Genomic DNA, 16,620 nt, shown 5'->3' with positions numbered 1-16,620 from the left:
AGTGCCACTTCTCTGCTGGACTTCAAGAGCATAGACACACATAGATGCACGCACAACATCACATGCCCAGTTCTATTCTGCTGTACTTACAAATTGGAACTGGCTGCAGTGTCTTTTTCTGGTAGTTCAAGAACATCATCTTCCAAGTCACTCACTTTCACCTGCTTCACCACCTCCAGCAGCAGAGAGTCACTAGAAGGCTGTGTCTGGTGCACACCTGTCAGAAACAGATATTGCATCTCACAAAATGTTTGCTACAGCACTTTGGGAAAGCTGAACTCCTGAGTGTATCTTCTGCTGTCAAAACACAGAATCACAGAATGTCAGGGATCGGAAGGGACCTCGAAAGCTCATCCAGTGCAATCCCCCCATGGAGCAAGAACACCCAGATGAGGTTACACAGGAAGGTGTCCAGGCAGGCTTGAATGTTTCCAGAGTAGGAGACTCCACAACCTCCCTGGGCAGCCTGTTTCAGGCTCTGTCACTATCACTGAGAAGAAGTTTCTTCTCAAATTCAAGTGGAACCTCCTGTGTTCCAGTTTGAACCCATTGCCCCTTGTCCTGTCACTGGTTGTCACCCAGAAGAGCCTGGCTCCATCCTCCTGACACTCACCCTTTCCATATTGATCCCCATGAATGAGTCCCCCCTCAGTGTCCTCTTGTCCAGTTCCAGAGCCCCAGCTCCCTCAGCCTTTCCTCACACGGGAGATGCTCCACTCCCTTCAGCATCTTGGTGGCTGCGCTGGACTCTCTCCAGCAGTTCCCTGTCCTGCTGGAACTGAGGGGCCACAACTGGACACAAGATTCCAGGTGTGGTCTCCCCAGGGCAGAGCAGAGGGGCAGGAGAACCTCTCTGACCTACTGACCACCCCCTTCTAACCCACCCCAGGTACCATTGGCTTCCTGGCCACAAGGGCCCAGTGCTGGCTCATGGTCACCCTGTTGTCCCCAGGACCCCCAGGTCCCTTTCCCCTACACTGCTCTCTAATAGGTCATTCCCCAACTTATACTGGAACCTGGGGTTGTTCCTGCCCAGATGTTGGTTTTAACTGAGTAAAAAATAACGAGACTTCTTAGATACTTTTGGGAGAAACAGAACACTAAAGATACTCCCTGAACTACATGATATACATATAAAATCGTAACAGTACAACAGGAAGACACAAACACATTAGAAAACTGAATTTTGATGTGGACATTTCCAACAAAATATTTTGCAGTGTTCTGTCAAACATGGTTAAAGTGTGCACATTTCATGGAAATACACTGCATTTATTTTTTGCTTACTTGGGTTTAAAAGAGTTATTTTTTTTTGTCTCAAGTCTTGACATCCAACACACCTAACTTAAATAACAGTTTGCACCCGTAACTCTGCTGTTTGGCATATTTCTGAAACAAAGTGCTTCATATCTACACATTTTAATTACAAGCTCTAAAAGGTTGTGAAGAAATAGTGCCTGCATACTCTGATTTCATTGTGTCCTTTTCTTGAAACAATCTTATGCAAGAAAGCTGTGTGACTGTTTATTTTAAACCAAAGACTTTCTATAACTTTTTAGCACAAAAACTCACATTTGAATAAACAAGGGGGAATTAATTCTGCTCAGTAGAAAGATGGTGTTTCAGGTGAAAGTACCACTCTTACGTCACATATTTTACTATAGAGGAAATAAATACAAAGAGTATTTAAATACAATTCTTAAATACAAAGAGTAAAGTGTGTGTCTTTCTTCAGTAAAGACTGAAGAATCCCAAGTGAAATAGCAAATACAATCCAACTTTACCTAAATTATCTCTCAGGTCACTAGCATCCTGATGAGAGTTGAAGTTGTAATTCTGCACCAGTTTTAGTTTCATACGTGAAAAATTTTCCACATTTGAAAGTTTCCAGTGAATAGGACGCTGTTCCCTTGGAATACAAGAATATCCATAAAAACAGTTAAAAGAAGGTAAAGACCTATGTGAATTCGTTACGAAACAGCACATATTTAGAAAAATACTGGTCATCCACTTGTACACTGTAAAACAGAAAAGCAATAAACTGCGTTTTAATTTTATATTTCATCTTGCAGGTCTGATGAACCTAAAGTACTTTGCAAACAGTATTTATTTTCTATTATTATTATTTTAAACTGAAACCAACTTAACGCATAATAACTCAAAGTCTTTATTAACAAGTCTGTTATCTCCTTTCCAGCAGAGCCACCTATCTGTAGGATGTCTCAAAAAGTTTTTGCAATCACTTCACTGATAACTAATTTTTTTGGTCACTTGGCAAGAGCACCCAGAAAACTACCTCGGCACTATGCTTGAAACTTTGCATTTTGGTAACTAAATGCAGGACACGTTATAAAAGATGCACTGAATGTTAACTTTACATCTCAAGAATTGTTATCGGAGTCAATCTGCCACAGTTCACATGAAACAGTTAAGTTAGTCATGTGAGCAAACTCCTTTTAAGTATCATATACAGTTTGATTTAAAAACTTCTTACATCTCAGCCCAAGGGCCACGTTCAGAGAGGAGGTAGAGCTGGGCTGCTCTCCACTGTCTCAGAGTAGCTGTGTGTTGACTGTGAAGTTGCTTTAACATACTGTTGTAGCGCAGATTTTCCTGCCGAGCTTTTCTGCCGAACGGTTCCACAAAATGCTCCTGAAAGACCATTAAAAACAGATCTAGCACTGAAATAACTCTGACCTTTGAAAACACAGTTTTGTGGCTTGCAAGGATTCTCACCAATTAAGAAGGAACAATAAAGCCTAAGCGGTAAAAATTTCTGAAAATTTAAGGTAATGCTTACAAGGAAAATTTTAAGAAGCTTAGTGCTGGAAGAAATGGCACCAAACTTTGACTTTAAGATGTGAAGAAAGTATTATCCATTCTGAATCCAGATGAAAAGAATTCTTCGTCATCAGAAAAGTGGTCAGGATGGTAATCCTATTGTAACAGGTAGGATTTTTCTGTAAACTCCTGTTCTAGAATGTGACTCTCATTCTATCCTTCCTTTAGCCACTTGAATAAAAGAGGACTTACTATAAGGATCCTTATTAAGTAGACAAAGAGAATACAAGAGAAATGTAACTTAGCTATATTTGCTGTAATTACTGCTTAATTCTACTGCCTAAACTGAGTCAGTTGAGAAACAGTTTTTCCAAAAGTTTCATGTTAAATAGGAGCTGTTCAGTATTTTAAACACTTTCATTGTATTGAAATAGGGTAAACAACAACCACCACCAAAAACAACAACAACAAAAAAAACAAACAAAAATGAAACAAAACGAAACCAAACCAAACAAAAAACCCACACAAAACAAAACATACACACACACCACACACACTGACTCATCTCATAATGGATAAGAGATTTTAATAATTCAAACCAAAGTAAAAGAACATGCAGCTTATATCTGAGCATAATTCCAGGTTGCTGCACTATGAGAAAGGCCTCATGTTCTTAAATAATTCTGCTTACAGATAGGACTCTTAAATAGAAAGAACATAATTAAAAGAAAATCCTACAAGTGTATCAAGTCACATTGCCCATAACATCTTAAACTAATCAACCTGCCTGCAATCACTTGAATTGGAGCATCCTGGAATTCAGTTTCTCCATCTTTTAGAAGGCAACTCCCAAGATAGTTCTAAGAGATACTTGCACTCACTCAAAACCTTACCTGAAATTTAAGCTTACTTTCTCCTCTCTCCCGGTCTCGCTTGTGCATGTTCACCATAAATGCTTCAGAACAATCCCTCCAATAAAGTGTCATCTGCTCGTGATCATGTCTGAATGAATTCTCTTCATACTGCTTCATATTTGGAATAATCTGGTTCCAGCAAAACAAAAAGCACAATGTGATTTCTGAATGAGTTTCTCTGCTTTCATGGCTAAAAAGAGAGGGAAAATGATGGAAAATAATCTACTACTTACCTATTTGCCAATATACACTTGCCACTCAGCAGAGCTGCAGTATTCTTGAAAATCCTCAAAGAAAGATGGGCTGCCATTGGTAGGAGGCAATGAAGGGAGATGCAGGTTCATGAAAAGAAGTTCATAAATCTTGGATACCAATGTCCGAACAAGGGGAATCAAAAATGAGTAAGTTTCTGTCTTCTTTTCAATTGATCTACTCAAGATGCCTTCCAGCTTCCCCAGGATGTAGCACGCTTCGGGCTGGCTCTCAACTACTTTGGTCTGAAGAAGTGTGTTTAGTTTGGCTGCTGCCATAGCACAGACCTACACAGAAAAACAACAAAAAATGAATGCAATACTCAAAATAGTGATTTCCAGCACAGGAATATGGACATATTCTGGCTGCATCCTGGGAAGCCTAAGGCACACATCCATCAAATATGGACACTGACCACTTATCCATCCTGTAATAGACCAAACCTGAGTCCACTGCAACCACAAACAGCTGCATTAAGACAATCCCAAACATAAACTAACAGGCCTGGCTTTTCTGCAGGGCTCATTCCAGGCACAGCCCTGCTAACTTTGCTCCAAATGTTGATTTGGCAGAACGGTCCAGGTTCACGTGCACTTAAAATACATAAACCCCAAACTACAAATAGATGTATTTTATGGTAGAAACAAAACGTCACAATCAGAATCACTATCTTACTGCCACTAGTAGTGCCTACATAGTCCCAGCTTCCAACAGCTTGGCCTCTACCTCGCTCTCATGCTCGGAAGGTGCACATTGGCAAGACTGCGGGGTAAATTTGCAAGTGGTAAGAATTAAGGCAAACATCTTCCCTGTACAAGGAGGAAGGACTGCCATCAGACTCACTAGATGTCAGCTAAAGCCTCCTCATTAGCTGCATTTTCCTGCAAAGCCAGATACATATTTTGGTAGACATAGCAACGGTATGCAAGGTCACTGATAAGGATGGATGCACATTTCACGAGAGGGGCAAGGAGAAATAGGTGACCAAAAATGGACCAACTTAGTATAACATCCCATTCACGTGATACTACATATAAAAATGGGAGATCACGAGGACTCTTGTCCCTTTTCCTTGTGGCCAACATTAGGAGAGGACCTTGCGAGTCGTCCCTGCCAGCTGAGGCCTAGTGACAGACTGAATCCAGCTCCGGTTGGCTGCAGAGTCCAGTCCAGGACTTCGGGTGCCGGCTCTGCAGTTGCCGGGACTTTCAAGATTGGTTTTGTACATTTTGTTTTATTTTCTCTATTCTTATTAGTAGCATTAGTAAAACAATTTTAACTTTTCCAACTCTCTTCTCTCCGTCCTTCTTTCCCTCCCAATCGCCTGTGCTGAGTGGGAAGGGAGGAGAGGGAGGAGCTGAAGGCAGAAGTTGTGGGGGAGAGGAGGTTAACAATACATCTGCCACGGTTTTATTGTCACCCCACAATCAAAACCTCGACACCCATAAACCACAACAGTTACAACAAACACGCGCTTAAAACACAGCACTACTAGTAGGAATTTGCCACCAACCTGTAAGTTATCTTGTGCAATGAATCCAAGGAGCAACCGGACTTGTACCTGTGAAAGCCTGTTTGCCTCTGGGCCTGCAGAGTACCAGACGGACAGGCTGTCCATGAGAGTCACCAGTTCTTCCAAGAGCTATTGTAAAAACAGATTGGCGTGAAATAAAATTCACAACAGCTACTCCAGCTGGAAACACAATCATTTCAACTAGCTGAAGAAGAGGCTGTGTTCACAGCTCTAACTTACCCAAATCCAGAAAATTATCCCAGAACACCGCACTGCAAAACAATTCCTGACTACAAAAAAATATCTCTAGCCCCATACAGTAAACTTAAGTGTCTCCCCTGAATAAAGCCAAAACCAACATGTGGTATATATGCATATGTTTTTGCCTATAATTGATGTCCAGTAAATGTCATTTCCTTAGGAAAGCTAAAGACTCCACAAGTAGGATTACTACAATTGAAAAGACACTATTACTAAATAGCACAGATCTCACACCAACTTGCAATTTCTGCCTTTAGTATAGATAGGACTTCATTCTTTTGCTTTGTATTTTAAATTATTTGACTGTAATGCTAGTAATTTACCAGCAATAGCAATGCACAGAGTGCCTTGAGAAGGAAAACACAGCTTCCTTCATGAATATCTGATTTAGTGAAACACCTGAAACTGTGTAACAAGCTATAAATGTCTTTAAAAAATATAAAAAATATAGGAGGCAATCCTTTCTGTTCAGTATTTCTACACCAGGGTAGGTATTTGCAGGTAAATGGCACATTTCACTATCCAGATGTATTTGCTTAAAACCACTATACCTTCATACATTCCTTAATAAATTACTGAAATGTAAAAGAGTGGTGGTGGCTCCATACAATGCCTCTCCCCTTTAGCCCTGAAAAATGGAAAAGCAATGACAACTCAGCAAAGGAAACAAGACTACTGCCAGAAACGACACAAATGTTGAGGCAAATGATGGGGATCTAAAAGGCAGGAGAAAGAGCCAGACGGCAGAAAGCTCCTTTACGTTACCTATTGCGTTGATTAGTAATTTTCTTCCACAGATCTCACGTTTCTGACTCTGATCTAGAAAATTGAGCTATTTGCATATATATGCACAACCTTATGTTGAACTTCCAATAGGGGTCAAAGCCCAGAAGTGACATTTCTCAGCTTGCAACTGAGAGCAGAGTTTTGGCTGGTTTTTTTAATCAGGACACACACAATGCATCATACCTGCTGATAAACGGTGCAAAATCTGCTTAGGCTACAACTGACACTGTTTCATTAGCTCCTACATTTTCTAAATACCTCTCCAGTCTGAAAAATACCTGGATTTTCAATAAAGAGTACCACCACTTAGAGGCCTATTTAATTTGCAAAATTAACTATATTCCCTGTGGTAAGTATTCACGCTTTTTTACTCCTTAAGGGGCAAGCTAACCCATTCCACTGCAGACACTCACTCTGTAGTATCTACCATTTAAAAACAAGCCTAGAAGGAACAGCAGTATCCAAGCTGACAACTTTTTCAGTAGTATTTCAGCCCATATACAGTACTTCCATTATGTAGTTACTGTACCTTTTCTGTCCATAAATTTGAATTAACTAGTCCTTCTGCCTGCAGGAAATCTTGTACAATTAGCAAGAGCATGAAGGCATTTTCAGCATGTGCAGGGAGAGCTTTTGAATCTCTGTTGTCAGTGACTGACCATTCTAACATCTTCTCCAGCAAGCTGCATGGAAAACAAAATCCCAAAGTCATTATTATACGTTCTAAGTGTAAGTGGCCTAAAAAAAATCCAATTAAGTATTTAATTGAGCATCTTAGTCTGCAGTGACATAACTGTCATCATCTCGATAAGTCAATGAGGTAAAAGAGATTTCGAAAAGCTCACAAAATCAGCGATACATTTTCAAAACCTTATCACCATGTGACACTACTAAATAGGTAGCAGAATATACTTCTGACAGTATGTGAAGAAAAGTACATCTTGTTGTGAAACACCCGCCCCTTCCCTTCTTCACTAAAGCCCCTTTCCCTGTTTTCCCTCAAAAGAGATGAAACAATCCATCCTTGAACTGGACACTCACTTGAGTTTTATTTCATCAGAAGGTCGCAGCAACTCATTAGACATCCCCAGTTTGGTCAGTGCAGAAAACACCTGCCCTCGCTCAATCCAAGCAGCAGCATCAGATTTTTCAATGCCTTTCCACATTATACACAGTAGGATGTCGGTAAGTAACTGTATGAGTTCGGTATCACCCCCCTACAAAAGAACAGAAATATTTACAGCCCTTCTAGTCTAGACAACCTCCAAAACCTTTCTCCTTCATCACAGTCTACGTTTGCATGCTTCGGTGTTTTTGAAAACTCTGCAGTCTAAAGTCCAATGGCCACATACATACAAATGCAAAGATAAGAGACCATGGCTTGCTTGTATGTTGTAATACATACTGACTTGATTCCTACATCATTATTTCAACCTGACCTTTCGTCTGCTCTATGCCTCCTCTGGAAGGTAAAGGATGTTGAAATATAGAAGGAGGGGGGAGTTTGTAGTTTTCTTTGTTTTAACATCAAAGCTATTCCAACCAGAGAACCATAAAAAGGAGACATGTTACAAAAGGAAGTACCCCTATAAAATAGCTATATTGTTTGCTCTTCTGTTGGAAGATAGGAGGGGGAAAAAAACCCTACAATAATTATGCATTAGGAAGATTATTAAAAAAATAAACAGCAATTGCAGACATTTGGAAAAATTAACCACATAGAGAGTGCATTACTTACTCCTTGGTTTTCAAATAAAGAAAGATCGGCGGCAAAGCCCACATCATTTGAAAGAGCCAGCTCTTTGTCGGGCTGCCCAGAGAACGCCTTTGTGTTCTCTATGGGTGAGGGTGTGCTGGGCTGGTTGTCTGTCGGCCGATTTGCAACGTCCGCCAGTTCGTAAGAGTCAACACTGGAGAGATCTAAGCTCAAATGTGAAGGATTGCTGTGCCACAATTCCTCCCGCTCCTCCAGCCTAAAAGACATCTCCGCTGTGGACGCGTCTTCCAGTGGCATGACAGAGAAATGAGCAGGGACATCCAGGGATTTGGCGTCTTCTAAACTCCACTGATCAAACAGACCATTAACACATGCGAAGCTGCCAGTTTTGTCTCCCTCTGTCTTATCAGGTTGATGTTTCTGAAGCTCTTCAGCAGGAAGCTTTTTTTCCTCTTCCCTTGAGGAATCAGCCCTGGTCTCTTTCAAGCCAATCTGGACAACTGAGTTTTCCTTCAGGAACAGTCGAATCAAAGTGTCCTGCCAGCCCAACTGCTGAGAAATCTGCTGTGCTGCATCCAGCTGGGAATGCAAAAGGTGCAAAACCTGAGGACAGCAGAAGATATCCCATGAGTATACATTAATTTTGGCGGGTCATTGCATTCATTCTAGCTTTGCAATTAGACATTTTACAATCGACAACTTTTTGCCTTTTTTAAGGCTCTTGTAAAAGAGCCACAATCAGTTAATAATAAGCAAACAAGCCATAAAATAATTTTTCTCATTAGAAATAGTATATTTGGAAAAAAAAAAGGGATAAAGAAAAATTTCTCAGGAGCAGGGAAGAAAAGCTTCCAAAGCATATTGCTAAGTCCTCATATTCCAGCCACTCTTCTGTACCAATTCCAGCAAAAGCCAACTATCCCAACAAATAATCCTAATTCAGCCATTAGTCTGCAAAAAAAGAAATCTAGACCAGAAAATATGCTTGATTAGGAACTACTCAATAGATAAAAGTAAGAAAGCTGCAATATTAATAGCTTTCCAATAATGTATATTATAATTTCACTTTTTTCACTTTGAGAAACCTTAATAGACAATATAGTGCCTCACAGCTACATTCGCTACTACTAATTTCGGCAATAAAAGTCAGAGAGAGCTTGATTTAGAAAAAGTCGCTGCTTCTTCCCTATCTCTTCCCTGCAGCCACAACCACTCTTTTGAATCATAATATATTATTTTGAAAAAAGATATTAAGAATACAAAACTTTGATCATGGTCTTACGCATCTTTTGAGAAAACTCAGTATCCCAAGGAGTCTACAATCCCTAACTTGTAGAAAATACAGCTATTTGAGAATCATGACAGAGGCTTTGCTTTGTGTTTTGGTTCTTAAAAGGACTGGGATACAGAAAATTCAACATTAAGTGACAGATGGGCTTCATTTTTAAGGTAAATCATTGCTAACGAAAGCAGTAGCAACAAATAAAGCCTCAAATAATTAAGATATCACAAAGGGTGAGTGTCAGGAGGATGGAGCCAGGCTCTTCTCGGTGACAACCAGTGACAGGACAAGGGGTAATGGGTACAAACTGGAACACAAGAGGTTCCACATGAATTTGAGAAGAAACTTGTTCCTGGTGAGGGTGGCAGAGCCTGAAACAGGCTGCCCAGGGCGGTTGTGGAGTCTCCTTCTCTGCAGACATTCCAACCCGCCTGGACACCTTCCTGTGTAACCTCAGCTGGGTGTTCCTGCTCCACGGGGGGATTGCACTGGATGAGCTTTCCAGGGCCCTTCCAACCCCTGACATTCTGGGATTCCGTACAGCTTATGGGCTTAAAGGACAGTATTCCTGTTTAAAGCAGACTACCAACCTTTCTGCAGATGACCACTCTCATGTTTATATCTGATCTATGAGCCAGATGTACTACAGCTAGGAGATCTTTATAATTCACAGCAGGATCTGTAGGGCAGAAAGAAAAAACAACACTAATTATATCATGCAAGAGAATGTGACAGCTAAATACTACAAATTGCCTTGGAGGTCACTGCTACATTCAGGGGTAGTAAAGGGAACAAACTTCAGGGAACTAACACAATATTAGCTGAGACTAATGGGAACCTTGAATAGAAAAGCTCTGTAAAGTAACAGCTCTGGTTTTCCTTGAAAACAAAACAAAACAAAACAAAGCACAAACAAACACAATCAATAAGTTTGCCTCTGAGCAGGAGGAGTTTATTAATGGTAGACACAACACTTGCCAATTACCTGCATACAGAACTTGGTTAAGAAGGTTTTTAATAAGAGAAACAGTAAGCGCAGATTCATTCAGACGGAGCCCCAGTCCAGAGTACCCCACCTCCCTGAGTCTCATTCGGTGCTTACTACGTTCATAAACTCTAGTGCATTTTAGCATCTCTTCCACAATCTGCAAGAAAAAGTACACACAAATGCAAAATAAGCACAAAGGAGCCTCCAGACCTCTTTACCTTCATATGTATGATATAACATGCTGGTCCACTGTTTTTAAGTTTACTTTGTAAGCTAACTCAAGCAACATGGACTGTTTTTTTAAAGGTATCGATACTTTAAGAGAACACTAATTCCATTGTGACTATGGCAGTAAACAGAATAGCTAACAGAACAGAAAAGAAAAAATGAAAACGTGGAGGATGAGTATCTTTGCAATTGCATGCACGTCTGCAGTGTCAGACTACAGACAAAACCACAAATTTATGTTCGATTGATCAATTTAAGAACATACAATTCAATTCATTACCTTGAAAACAAGTTCTCTAAGTCTGTCAGAGTATCTTTGGTGCAATAACAGAGCGTAAAGAATATCAGCATTCCCTGGTTCAAAGAGCAATAAAAAAAGCTGGTCTGGGGCTGGGCTGGAATGAAGTAGGCTGAAGAGAACATTCAGAATTCCATAGAGCTATAAAATTAAGACAACTACATTAATCCACAGCTCATTCAGACTGCATACTCCATTTGGGGGACGTTTTATTGGCTTTGAAATTTTGCCTTTGGCTTGTTACAAAATAGACATTTTGTCTACTCAATATTACTCCATTTAAAATTACATTTTTTGGATACCTTTTTTTCCTCCATATAGGACACCTTATCAAACTGTAATTAGAGGTCAAGTTCAGTTGGCATTTACAAAATAGAAATGACATCATTACAACTTCTGATGAGTTGAAGTCCAGTTAATTTGGTTTTGTAAATTAAGAGAATTTTTCTAATGGCAGTGTTACATATCATGTTCTTTCTGCCCCCTTCAGGGAAAAAAAATAACCTGGAAAGTATGGCCATCTGCAGAGCTTTTGAGTGTGCTCCTATAACCTGCCTCAGCATCAAATAACACTTTGCTTGTGTTAATAACACTTTCCCCCCTCTTTTAAGCACATTAGACACAAGGTTTCTAAACACCAAACAACAAAACCAAAAGGCGTAAAGTTTAAACAGCTAACATAGACCATATTGGATACCTGCTCCTCTTCAGTGGTGGCAGCTATGTATCCTATGATGCTCTGTATTTCTTCATGTGTTCCACCTTTGCTCAGGAAATACCTGATCAGTCCATAGAGGGACGTCCGTATTGTTCTCAGGTCATCAGGAGCCAAATCACTGTCTTTACAGCCACTGCTACACATGACAGACAGGAAAAGCAAAGGAAGTTCTTCATGCCTCATTAACAGTAATTTCGTTGTGCTAGTTTTGTAATTTTGTACTTTTTCACCTACCTATATATCATGGCACAGGTCACCAATTTCTACTGAAGTAAGGCAACCGAACAGTAATAAGAAATAGTAGATCAGACTTACCAAGTCTATAAGGCCCAGAAATGTAGACTTGGACTGATCTGGATACAGGTCAGGATTTCAGGTCCCTCCCACCTCGACCCTCTAAAGCAAAGAGCAAGGTCTCTAGCCAGTCTTCCTCAATGACATAACTACATTCATACAGATACAGACAGAAATCACCAAGACTGAAAGCTAAAATTCTGAATTCCTAAAAACGTCCTACTTCAAATTCTACAAGGCTATAAAAAACCAAAATAGCTTAAAATGATAAACACCCTCTCTTTTCATAATGATAATGATCTATGACTTAATTTGCATTGTTGATAAAATTACAAGATTGAATCACAGAATCAACTGGGTTGGAAAAGACCTCAGAGATCATGAAGTCCAACCCTTGGTCCAACTCCAGTCCATTGACTAGATCAGGGCACTAAGTGCCATGGCCAATCTCAGTTTACAAACCTCCAGGGCCAGTGAGTCCAGCACCTCCTTGGGCAGCCATTCCAATGCCTGGCCACTTTCTCTGCACAGAATTGCTTTCTAATCTCCAGCCTCAATTTCCCCTGGCAGAGCTGAAGCCCATGGCCCCTTGTCCTATTGCTGACTGTCTAGGGGAAGAGACCAATCCCCACCTGGCTAGAACTGCCCTTCAGGTGGTTCTAGAGAGTGCTGAGTTGAGCTCTAAGCCTCCTCTTCTCCAGACTAAACAAGCCCAGCTCCCTCAGCCTCTCCCCATAGGGCTTGTGTTCAAGTCCCTTCCCCAGTCTTGTTGCTCTTCTCTGGACCCGCTCCAGCACTTCAATCTCTTTCCTGACCTGAGGGGCCCAGAACTGACCACAATACTCCAGTGTGGCCTCCTCAGTGCAGAGCACAGGGGAAGGATCACTGCCCTTATCCTGCTGACCACGCTGGTTTGGATACAGGACAGGACACCATTGGCCTTCTTGGCCACCTGGGCACACTGATGGCTCCTGTTGAGCTTCCTGTCCACTAGTCCCCCCAGGTCCCTTTCTGCCTGACTGCTCTCCAGCCACTCTGTGCCCAGCCTGGAGCGCTGCAGGGGGTTGTTGTGGCCAAAGTGCAGCACCCGACACTTGGCCTTGTTGAACTTCAGCCCATTGGAACCAGCCCATTTTTCCAGTCTATCCAGATCCCTCTGGAGAGCCTCCTGCCTTCCAGCAGCTTCACACTCCCTCCCAACTTGGTGTCATCACCAAATTTGCTGATGACTTGTTATATTTGTTGAAGGACTTGTTAACAACCTTTCCAAGTGTTTTTAGTGTCATTGACCTAAATTTTATATAAGCCTATCATAAAAATTAAGGTCATGGAAAAGTAGGAAATTAAGTGGAAAAATTTAAAAAAAAACCTGAATTTTGAAAGTTAAATCAACGATCAAAAGTCAACCTGCAGTTTTATTTATTAATTTGTTCACTGGGATTTGGGGAAAAAACAAACAAAAAACAAAACCCAAAACAACCCCCCTCCTGCCCCCCCCAAAAAAACAACAAAACCCAAACCAAACAAAAATAACCCCCAAACAAACAAACATAAACAAACAACAGCCACATAAAATAATATAAAATAAGGAGGAGTTAAGAAGAGGTGAAACTCATACCCATAATAAATCCTGAGTGTGTCTAGAAGAAACTGCACACCATATTTCTTCCTGAAGACTCTTCTACTGTCTTTGATAATGGTAGAAAGATACTGTATATGCCCTACAATATAAAGTTTTCTATTAGAACCCAGATAAAGGTTTATGTGACATGAAGGGTACTGTGTCTTTGCACAGTTGCCCAAGTTGCAGAGCTCACCAATTCTGAAGGGGAAGTCCCCGCTGTTCCAGATACTGAAGTCAAAAAGCAAGTGTTGATACATCTGCTGCAAAAGCTGCATGTTCTTTTCTACTGAAACTTGTTCTATCAGCAACTGCACAGCCATCAGTACATTCACATCCATTAAGTTGCTTGGCACCTTTCAAAATAACAGCAGCTGTTAGCATTCAAAATATTCAATCTCCTAACAAACTTCATGTTTTTTCAAGCCAAATTTTGGGATTCTTTGTCTTCTACAGCAATGTCTTCTTCCATTAAAGCAATACAATAAACACAAACCCAGTGTAGTTTGAAGAATCATACAGAGTATCTATAACAAAAAAAGGAGAACATGAAAAAAAGACAAAACACCAGCTTCTCATGTCTCTCTGTTTTCAGAAACATGAGAAAGAAAAGTAGGTACTAAGGGGACCTTTGAAGACCCTCGCATCCTGGCCAAACTAAGAACTTTTCCAAGAAATCAGGACCTCATCCCTAACTTCCATTTCTAAAGGATGTTTCTCAAACATGGCTTCACCAAGGGGAAGTCGTGCTTGACCAACCTCAGTGACTTTTATGAGGACATAACAAGATGGATGGATGATGGCAGAGCAGTGGACGTGATCTACCTTGACTTGAGGCATTTGACACAGTCTCCCACAGCATCCTCACAGCTGAACTGAGGGAGTGCGGGCTGGATGAGCGGGTAATGAGGTGGAATGTGAACTGGCTGAAGGGAAGAAGCCAGAGAGTCGTGGTCAATGGGGCAGAGTCCAGTTGAGGCCTGTATCCAGTGCAGTGCCTCAGGGGCAGTGCTGGGGCCTATATTATTCAATATATTCATCAATTATTTGGATGAGGGAATAGAGTGACTGTCAGCAAGTTTGCTGATGACACCAAGCTGGGAGCAGTGGCTGACACGCCAGAGGCTGTGCTGCCATCAGAGACCTGGACAGGCTGGAGAGTTGGGCGGGGAAAAATTTAATGATATATAACAAGGGAAAGTGTAGAGTCTTGAATCTGGGCAGGAACAACCCCAGGTTCCAGTATAATCCTGGGGACAGCAGGATGACCATGAGCCAGCACTGGGCCCTTGTGGCCAGGAAGGCCAATGGTACCTGGAGTGGGTTAGAAGGGGGTGGTCAGTAGGTCAGAGAGGTTCTCCTGCCCCTCTGCTCTGCCCTGGGGAGACCACATCTGGAATATTGTGTCCAGTTGTGGCCCCTCAGTTCCAGCAGGACAGGGAACTGCTGCAGAGAGTCCAGCGCAGCCACCAAGATGCTGAAGGGAGTGGAGCATCTCCCGTGTGAGGAAAGGCTGAGAGAGCTGGGACTCTGGAGCTGGACAAGAGGACACTGAGGGGTGACCTTATTAATGTTTACAAATATATAAAGGGTGAGTGTCAGGAAGATGGAGCCAGGCTCTTCTCAGTGACAACCAATAGTAGGACAAGGGGTAATGGGTTCAAACTGGAACACAGGAGGTTCCACTTGAATTTGAGAAGAAACTTCTTCTCAGTGAGGGTAACAGAACACTGTTACCAGGATCCAACAGAACACTCCCAGGCTGCCCAGGGAGGCTGTGGAGTCTCCTACTCTGCAGACATTCCAACCCGCCTGGACACCTTCCTGTGTAACCTCATCTGGGTGTTCCTGCTCCGGTGGGGAGATTAGACTGGATGAGCTTTCGAGGTCCCTTCCAACCCCTGACATTCTGTGATTCTGTGATTCAAACGTGCTCACCTTCTGTAACAAGGCTCCTAGGGTGGCAACTCCATGGGAGTGGATGAGATTTTCTTGATTGACATGGTGTCTCTGAATAAAGTGTTTTATCATCAAGATGAAAGTTGCAACAACATTCTCCTCCAGGCGAGCTTCTGCAAAACAGAACAGCAGCCAAAGCCTCATGGTTTATTGTTGGACCACTGCATAAAAGTAGAGGGGAAGAAGTAAAATCAAGAGTTTGTATTCCTCACTATTTCCTGAATGTTTCAACTCTTTTTCTGTTCATTCCCTAGCTGTAGGTTGTATTTACATTTTTCCAGGGCAGAGTCACAGACATTCCATGCTGCTCCAGAATAAAGTGACCCCAGTCACCCCAGTCCTGACTTCAGTTGCTTTATCCATCTGGCCGTAGGTTACAGACAAACTTCTCTTTCAGTTACAACATTTTACGTATGCTGCAGTTATTCTCCCTCTGGAGTTGCAAAGTGACACTTTCTAGCCATGAGACAGACAGACAGAAATATTTTATTGACTTTACTTCATCATCTACTATTTGAAACAAAAAAAATGTGTGTTTTCCTTGCAAGGTCTGATTTCCCAGTGGTTTCTGTTGAGATGAAAGTTCATTCTTAATATTAGGACAGCTTTAAAGAATCCATTCTTAAAGCTTTCTTTTCATTTTCTAGAAAATATAATACTAAAATCTGACAGCATGTGGAAGAGGTAGGTGTCTGAGCGTTTTCCTAAGAACATAAAAGTTTGGCTAATGGCTAAACAGTACTGTGCTGATGCTGCTAAGTCTTTGTGTGGCTTTTGGACTCAGTGCTTGAGTTGTAGGAAAGCTCTTATTATTGATATTAGTAGGCTTTGCATCAAACATCATTTCTCAAAATAATCAGAACAAACTTTTCAGAACAGCAATTTTAAACCTGCACACTTTTACACTAATGTAATAGTAAACTATGAAAAGAAAAAATATGCTATTAAACATAACTATATTGGAAATATGCTAGTAAGTTAATTTTACATAGTGCTGAACTCCTAGTA

At 41.3% G+C, this 16,620-nt stretch overlaps 1 pseudogene across 1 annotated transcript in view; it reads right to left on the bottom strand.

Annotated features, from left to right (window-relative positions):
* Positions 1 to 16,620, bottom strand: part of LOC308041744 (neurobeachin-like protein 1) — a 52,630-nt pseudogene that overhangs the window by 19,856 nt on the left and 16,154 nt on the right. Inside the window, exons 15-30 of the transcript in view lie at positions 15,592 to 15,725; positions 13,850 to 14,009; positions 13,651 to 13,753; positions 11,718 to 11,874; positions 11,003 to 11,161; positions 10,492 to 10,651; positions 10,097 to 10,185; positions 8,246 to 8,827; positions 7,549 to 7,724; positions 7,037 to 7,190; positions 5,461 to 5,589; positions 3,929 to 4,234; positions 3,675 to 3,824; positions 2,495 to 2,652; positions 1,785 to 1,909; positions 91 to 217 (exon numbers count right to left, since the gene is read on the bottom strand). The product of the transcript in view is annotated as a neurobeachin-like protein 1 (transcript). The remainder of the gene's footprint in view (positions 1 to 90; positions 218 to 1,784; positions 1,910 to 2,494; positions 2,653 to 3,674; positions 3,825 to 3,928; positions 4,235 to 5,460; positions 5,590 to 7,036; positions 7,191 to 7,548; positions 7,725 to 8,245; positions 8,828 to 10,096; positions 10,186 to 10,491; positions 10,652 to 11,002; positions 11,162 to 11,717; positions 11,875 to 13,650; positions 13,754 to 13,849; positions 14,010 to 15,591; positions 15,726 to 16,620) is intronic.

Source organism: Nesoenas mayeri, assembly GCF_963082525.1.
Source record: "Nesoenas mayeri genome assembly, chromosome: 6".
In the NCBI taxonomy this organism is placed as follows: domain Eukaryota; kingdom Metazoa; phylum Chordata; class Aves; order Columbiformes; family Columbidae; genus Nesoenas; species Nesoenas mayeri.
The sequence above is the reverse complement of the archived record's forward strand: the minus strand, read 5'-3'. Positions and strand labels throughout refer to the sequence as shown.